Here is an 8,066-nt window from a genome sequence, read left to right on the forward strand (position 1 = left end):
TAAACTAATTCCAACTCTATTAAATTATAACAAGCAAACGATTATGCGACTGTATTTTGAATAGTGATTAGAAACTGTGTCCGGTGAAAATGATGGCTCTAAACAAAATGGCAAGAGATAGATTGGCGAGTCCAGTGTATTATTATTATTATTATTATTATTATTATTATTATTATTATTATTATTATTATTATTACCATTATTATTATTATTATTATCATTATTATTATTGTTGTTGTTGTTAGTATAACCAATTATTTATCTATTTGCAACATGTGAAATATGAAAAACTCTCACCAACCTTACAAGTTAACTAGCTTTCACGGTGTGGATGTTAACCAGAGATCCACACCAGGCTTCAAGTTCCCTTGAACACTTTACCGTCTGGGGTATGGCCAGATTGATCTAACCCATCAACCAGCCTTCACAAAGCAGGTTGCACATGTATAAGTAGAGAAAATGCAGTGCAAAAACGTATTGTCTTTAATGAGATAAATTTAAAATGAGGGCTGAATTTCTATGGAAAAACTGCTTTGTGCATAGTAAATTATAACTTACTCTCACAATACTGGTAAGAAAATGCATTTTCTTCATTTACTTGTTAAAGCGAACGAAAAGTATATGCAAACAGCGTTGTGTGGTAATGAAAGTTGTCTGGGGAAAAACTTATGCCATTGAGTCGAGGGTTGCATACTAGTACGCTTGAACTCATTCCATGAACTAAGTTGATGGTGAATACTTTCGTAGAGAAATATAATGGTTGGAAGATGCACTCATACAAAATTTTGCAGCTCTCGGCTCAATTTTGCAAGGTCCGTGATCTTCGGACCATGATGAAGTCTGATAGATCGTTTAGCTGGGAATTATGTCACCGGAGGGCTCGCAACCTCATCCCCAATAAACTCACTAATATTTTGAAAAGTCCTCATTTGGCATTACTCTTCTACTTTAAAAAATGCGTTGCGTCAAATGTTTCGATGATTATCTACTGTAAATCAATATTACCATCCTTGACAGAAGGAAAACCACTTGATAATAGTTGAGAAACATTACAGGAAAATTAGCATGAGTCATTAAATACTTTGTGCGAAGATGAAACCTTGCAAGCAATGTCATAATCCTGTTTATTTTTGGCATCTCGTTTCGGTACATGTGGCTGGCCTCCTTTTATTTATTTTCTTAAATAGTTTATTCTTTCATATCATAACCATTTTTTATTTGGCATCTCTATTTTTCTTTGAATGACACAGAATTTTCAGTAAATTTCATTTCTCATGGCAATTTATTGACCGCATTTCTGTTGTGTTTTCAGAGCTCCGTTTTCTACAGACGTATTGGAAGGAATTTTGAAATTACATATTTTAGTCGGTAACTTTTTTTCAAGGGTGTTTATTATCTTTTTTATTATATAGGTATATTGATTAACAATAAAATGGGCTAAGAGAATACTAAAGAATTATATTGTGTTAATTGCGTTTTGTTCACGCCTGCTATTTTTAATATACTTTCAATTTAATCAGTTTTTTTACAACACAATGAAACATCTCAATTAATTTGTCTTATATCCATATAACTTGGTGACTAATTTCATTACATTATTTCTGCTTTAGGATCTTATTGTTTTGTTTACTTTAGTTGGTTCCGTTCTTTGTTGCTTTATATTTTTTTTAATATTTTCTATTCTAAAAAGCGAAGCTGAAGTCCCATTAAACTGTATGAATTCGTACAGGCTTTTTACACCTTTTATATTAATCTGTATTTATTTTTCTTGTGTATATATATGCCTTTTTATCTATTTACTTTTTCATTTCGCCGTGATGTGCGCCAAGATACATATTCTACGTCTAAATTTATATCAATTTTTTTTTTTATCGAATCAACAAAATATATCTACAAGAGGAACAAACAAATAAAGAAGTGTGATAATCAGCAGTTAAACGAAATGCAGTCAAAATATATAGTCTTATCGGTGCTACACTTAAGTCATGAAGTGGATGCATAACATTCGATTATCTTATCAGTGAAGCCTTGGTTTTCCTAGGAGAGAGGTTCATTCTCCACCAACAGCGCCACTTAATGATTTCTCCAGGTGTCTGCTCATACTGACATCTCGTTCAACATTTGGTATCGGTGGAAGAGAAGGGATGGCAACAAAGGGCATCTTGATTTTTATAGCATTTCTATGGTGGGTCTATTGTTTATTTCACGGTTGAAGAAACCACACCTTTCTTCGATTTTACTTTTTTACAAGCTTTGGTTAGAAAAGGACATTGAGTACCTTCTTTCATTAGCAATAAATATATATATATATATATATATATATAGAGAGAGAGAGAGAGAGAGAGAGAGAGAGAGAGAGAGAGAGAGAGAGAGAGAGAGAGAGAGAGAGAGAGAATTTAAAAGCCCAAGATAGATACGACTGGCGAAGTCTAACCGAGCCCTTTTAAAGGTTTATGGCCACTCATGAATGGCAGAGGCAAGGGACAGTGACATTGTCCTATCAAGCAGGTCAATGATCTAGAGACTGACCATATATTGACCATATATGCATATGATCAGCGCTCGAGGCCCCTCTTCACCCAAGCCAGGACCAAGGAGGGCAAGGCAATGGCTGCTGATGACTCAGCAGATAGACCTATAGGCTCCCCAAACCCCCTACCCTTAGCTCACAAGGATGGTGAGATTGCAGCGACCAAAGGAACTAACGAGTTTGAGTAGGACTTGAACCCCAGTCTATCATTCACCAGTCAGGGACGTTACTACGTCGGCCGCCACAATAGGCGTAGGTAGGAGATGATATATATATATATATATATATATATATATATATATATATATATATATATATATATATATATATATATATATATATATAAATAATCATCAGCCGTTACTAGTCCGATGCAGAACAAAGGCCTCCAGATGTGTCCTTCCACTTGCGTTTGTTTATGGTCTTTCTGTGCCAGTTCATGGCAAAAAAACTTCCTTAGTTCGTCGATCCATCGTCTTCTCTTCATTCCTCTGCTTCTTTTACAAGGGGGAAATGGTTAGAACTGAATGTACATGGGTAGAATACAAAACTGCAATGTGTCAATATAACTACTTACTGAGAAGGAAAAAAATAGCGAATACTATTAGAAAAAGATCCGCGAAGCAGCAACAAACATAAATAAATTATATCGTGTCCTCAATGGTATAATAGGAAATGTAAATAAAAAAAGGCTACCAGAGGGGTACAGTAACCAGGAACTAGAAAATCATTTTCTAGTATTCTTTGAAAACAAAATAGAAAATATTACGTGGTCATTTGTATATATTCAACATAAGATTAATGCTACACCAGATACACATAAAAATAACGAGATTTAACAACATAACACAGAATTATATCACCAGGATTATTAAAAGAGCGAAGAAGACTAACTATGCGATCGATCCAATGCCAATATCTGAAGTAATTGGAGAAAGAAACTTTTCTAGCCGGAATGATTATGAGAATAGCAAATGCAAGCATCGATGAGTGTAAGTCTCCCAAATCTGAGAAAATGGCCATAGTCACACCGGTTCTGAAAAGTGCTCTGGATTATCAGATTATAGACCTATTTCGAATCTATGCTTTGTTTCAAAAGTGCAAGAAGATGTAATTCTTGAACAACTAGTCAGTCACTTAGAAGAAATAGAATCTTTGCCTGACATCCAGTCTGCTTACAGAAAACTATACTCTATGGAGACAGCCATCTGTTCTGTTGTAAATGATATGCTAGGTATGATGGATGAAAATAAATGTGGTATTTTAATATTGCTAGATCTTAGTGCTGCTTTTGATACAGTCGTGCATGAATTGCTACTTACTGTCCATCGGTGTTGAAGATCAAGCTTTCGAATACCATGAAGATTACCTGGATGGCAGAAATTACTGTGTGCAAATTGGAAACTCTTATTCATCATGGGAACATTTAAACAGCGAGGTACCTCAGGGGAGTGTACTGGGCCCAATTTTATTGTGTCTATATCAAACTATTTGCGGATAATACAGAATTCTACTTCTCAATAAATGATATAGACGACACTACTGAAACTCTAAACCGAATCCTTGATAGTGTAAGGGAATGGGTGACAATCAAACAACTAAAATGAAATTAGAATAAACCGAATTTGTGGTGGTGAGAAAGAAAAACAACGTAGGAAACTCGGGTGATATTCAAATAAACGTGAATAACGACTCGATCCCGATATCAAGTAAAGTTCGTGACCTAGGCGCATCCTTTGATTGTAACTTGTCTCTCATTACCTAAATAAATAATGTAGTAAAAATTACTGGTTATCATCTCGGAAACATTGCTTTTATGAAATAGTACCTGGATGAATATTCTGTAAAAAAAAAAAAAATGTGATAAACTGTGTTATTACCAGGATGAACTACTTTGACTCCATCTACTACAATTTACCAAAAGTACAACCTAAGAAATTACAAAATATAATCGACAGAAGAGCAAGATTTTATTCAAGGTGTCCCACCTGGAGATAGGATCACTCCTATACTAATTGATCTACACTGGCTGTCGATTAAAGCGAGAATTGGATTTAGAATATGTAGTCAATAACCCACCAAATTATCAGAACCGGTCGTCCAAAATATCTAAGAGAAATGCTATACATATTGTGCATCCAACAAATCGTGTTGGCACGAGAATAGTTACAGATGGTTTCAAACTATTGGAACCTAGCCTATATGTCTACCGTAGGCTCTATAGCCTTTAAATATCCGACCCCGAGACTATACAATAAGCTCCCACGAGACATCCGAATGATTGAAGATATTAAGCCTTTCAAGAAAAAAATTGAAGACCTTATTCTGTGAGTGCTTCGATTGTGACGATTTAACAGTAAATGAGCAATAAGCGATGTGAAATGTTGAATGCTCTCGAACGAACATGATAAAACGGCTGTGAAGGTCCTGTATAGGGTAGGGTTCCCCTGTTGTACAGGACTGGAAAGCAGCCCTTTAAAGTAAAGTAAGTAAAAGTAATCTCGAAGGACCCACTCTGTTATTCTTAATGTCCATCTATTGTCTGTCATTCTCAGTATATGTCCTGCCTATGACCATTTCTTTTTCTTACAAGTTGTTAGAATATCCTCTACCTTAGTTTTCTCTCGCATCCATGGTACTCTTTTTTTCTGTCTCTTAGTGTTATTCCCAAGGTCTATATACCTTGGTTATTCCCATCATTATTCTTCCCATAGCTCTTATGTTCTAAAGCTTTAGTAAGGCTCCAAGTTTTTATGCATAAAAATACTGGTAGGACTATCTCATTAAATACTTTTCTTTTTAGAGAAAGTGGTATTTTGATTTTTATAATCTCATTTTGTTTAATAAATGCTCTCCATCCCATGCTTATCCTTCTTTTAATTTTGGTCTTGTGTCCTGGGGACGCAACACTTACTGTGTGTCCTAATTACTTATATTCATTAAAAATCTTCAGAGGCTCATCCATAACTCTTATTTGTTGTCTCTCTGCATTCTCATTAAACATTATCTTAGTTTTACTCATATTCATTTTTAGTCCTACATTTCTGCTTTCTCTCTTATAATTTTCTTCTATCATCTTTTGTAATTTCTCCCATGATTCACTAAACACAACTAGGTCATCTGCAAATTTTAAGTTGTTAAGGTATTCCCCATTAATACTAATCCCTACATTTTTCCAATCTAAATTCTTAAAAACCTCTTCTAGACATGCTGTGAATAATATAGGAGAGATGAAGTCTCCCTGTCAAGCTCCTTTTTTCAATCGAAATTTTTTTCACTATCTTTTTGTAATTTTAGGATTGCTGTATACTTCCTGTTTAGATATCTTCAAGTGTTCTAACTTAAGATTCTTCTATTCCTTGTTCTTAAAGTGCTTTCATTACTGCTGATGTTTTGACAGAATCAAAAGCTTTCTCAAAGTCTATAAATGCCATACATAGTGGTTTGTCATACAGAGTGTGACAAACAGAGAATTGTACAATATATTAAATAAAAAATCATACATTATCGATAAGTATTCTAGCGGACTGAGCATTTCAAACTGACCACACTCCTTTGCGCCCAGTATGTTTTGCACCGTTTCCCTCTCCCATTTCTCATCAACTCTTCCTCAGTCTGGCATTGTATCTTCTCGCATGTGCATATCCTGTTTCAATACTTTTTGTGCAGAATCACGTTGGGATGTAAAAATCTTGTACAAATTCAGTGTGTTTATAGTGAATTTAGTATATGTTATACATACATTACACTAGCTCAGGCAGCAAACATTTGAAGGCTTCAGACCTACTGCATAGAACTTCATAAGTAAACATTTAGTGGTGTTGCGCTGATAATTTTTCTTTTAATTTTTATTGTTTTAGTGTATTCATTGTATATAGATGTTATTGTTATGTTAACTACTGTACGGGACTGTATATGAAATATGGCATTTTACAACAGTAATGCAAATATAGGCTATGTGTACGGTGAGTTTGAATGGTGTGAATCGACCTGTCAAAAATATTGATCACTTACGACTGTTACCTTAGCTAATTAAGCTGTACTGTAGTGATAGTACTGTACATATATTACAGTAAAATACACCACAGTATCAGTGAGTGTTGTTAGGTAGGAACAAGTGTTTTGTTGTTATATGCATTACATGTATGTATAAGTGGCAATAACTCATGTTATGCGTACCATAGTCTTACACTATAGGCTGCATAGTACACCTACTGAAATGTGTTCATTCTTTGATAAAATGCTTACACTGTGATAGAAACCAAGTAAAAACAAGATAAGACAGCCCAGGGGTTTACTTATTGTGTTAGTTGACCGCGCATAGGCAATGGGCAGTGAGTTGGTAGGTTAGGGCAGCAAGTATTCGTGGATTCTGACTTTACGCGTCTGTCTCTGTTATCTAGCCCCCGCGAATAAGGAGGGCCGACTGTATTTAGCTCCTGTAGTGTTGTACTGTTTATTATTCATCTATTTCATTATATTTTTTTTTGTGTTATCTAGTTTTTCGTAATTTGTATTCAGTTCATTGATGTCTTTAATTTCACATAGCTCTTATTTTGTAATGAGGAAAGTTAGATTTATGAAAATAATACTATAAATAACTAAAAATACTATAAATAAAATTTCCCTACATTTCTCTTTAAATTGCCGAACGTAACGTTCAAATTATAGTTCACCATGTGACGTGACGTGCACTGTCGGGTCTAGGCCTACATACTCCTTTTCTACGGAATTAGAATAGCTGAATCTGATGTGCTTTTAAAATTATTGGATTTTACTCTATCACATTCTGGATCTTGCATTTCCTCGTTCGGAACTCTATTCCTGCTTTCATATTCCCATATATATATATATATATATATATATATATATATATATATATATATATATATATATATATATATATATATATATATATATATCATCCGCAGCAACTAGTCCACTGCAGGACAAAGAACTTAGACATGTTCTTTCATTCCCATCTGTTCATGGTCTTTCTATGCCAGGTTACACGCGCAAATTTTCTAGTTTATCAATTAGTCGTCTTCTTCTTCCACTGCTTCTTTTGCAATCTCTAGTTACTCATTCTGTTATTCTTAATGTCCATCTATTATCCGCCATTCTCAGTATATGTCCTGCCCATGTCTTTTCCTTTTTCTTACATGGTATTGGATATCCTCTGCTTTAGTTTGCTCTCGTATCTACTTGCTCCTTTTTTTTTTGTGTCTTGGTGTTATTTATATCATCATTATTCTTTCCGTAGCTTTTTAAGTTGTAAATAGCTTATGTGTGATATATACAAGTTGCGTATTATTAACTGCAAAGGATATATATATATATATATATATATATATATATATATATATATATATATATATATATATATATACATATATATATATATATATATATATATATATATATATATATATATATATATATATATATATATATATATATATATATATTATGAATTTGCATTGAGAGAATACAGTTGCATGAAATTCGCGACATACAATGCACAAATAAAAAAATT

The sequence above is a fragment of the Palaemon carinicauda genome, chromosome 20 (assembly GCF_036898095.1).
Source record: "Palaemon carinicauda isolate YSFRI2023 chromosome 20, ASM3689809v2, whole genome shotgun sequence".
NCBI classification, from domain to species: domain Eukaryota; kingdom Metazoa; phylum Arthropoda; class Malacostraca; order Decapoda; family Palaemonidae; genus Palaemon; species Palaemon carinicauda.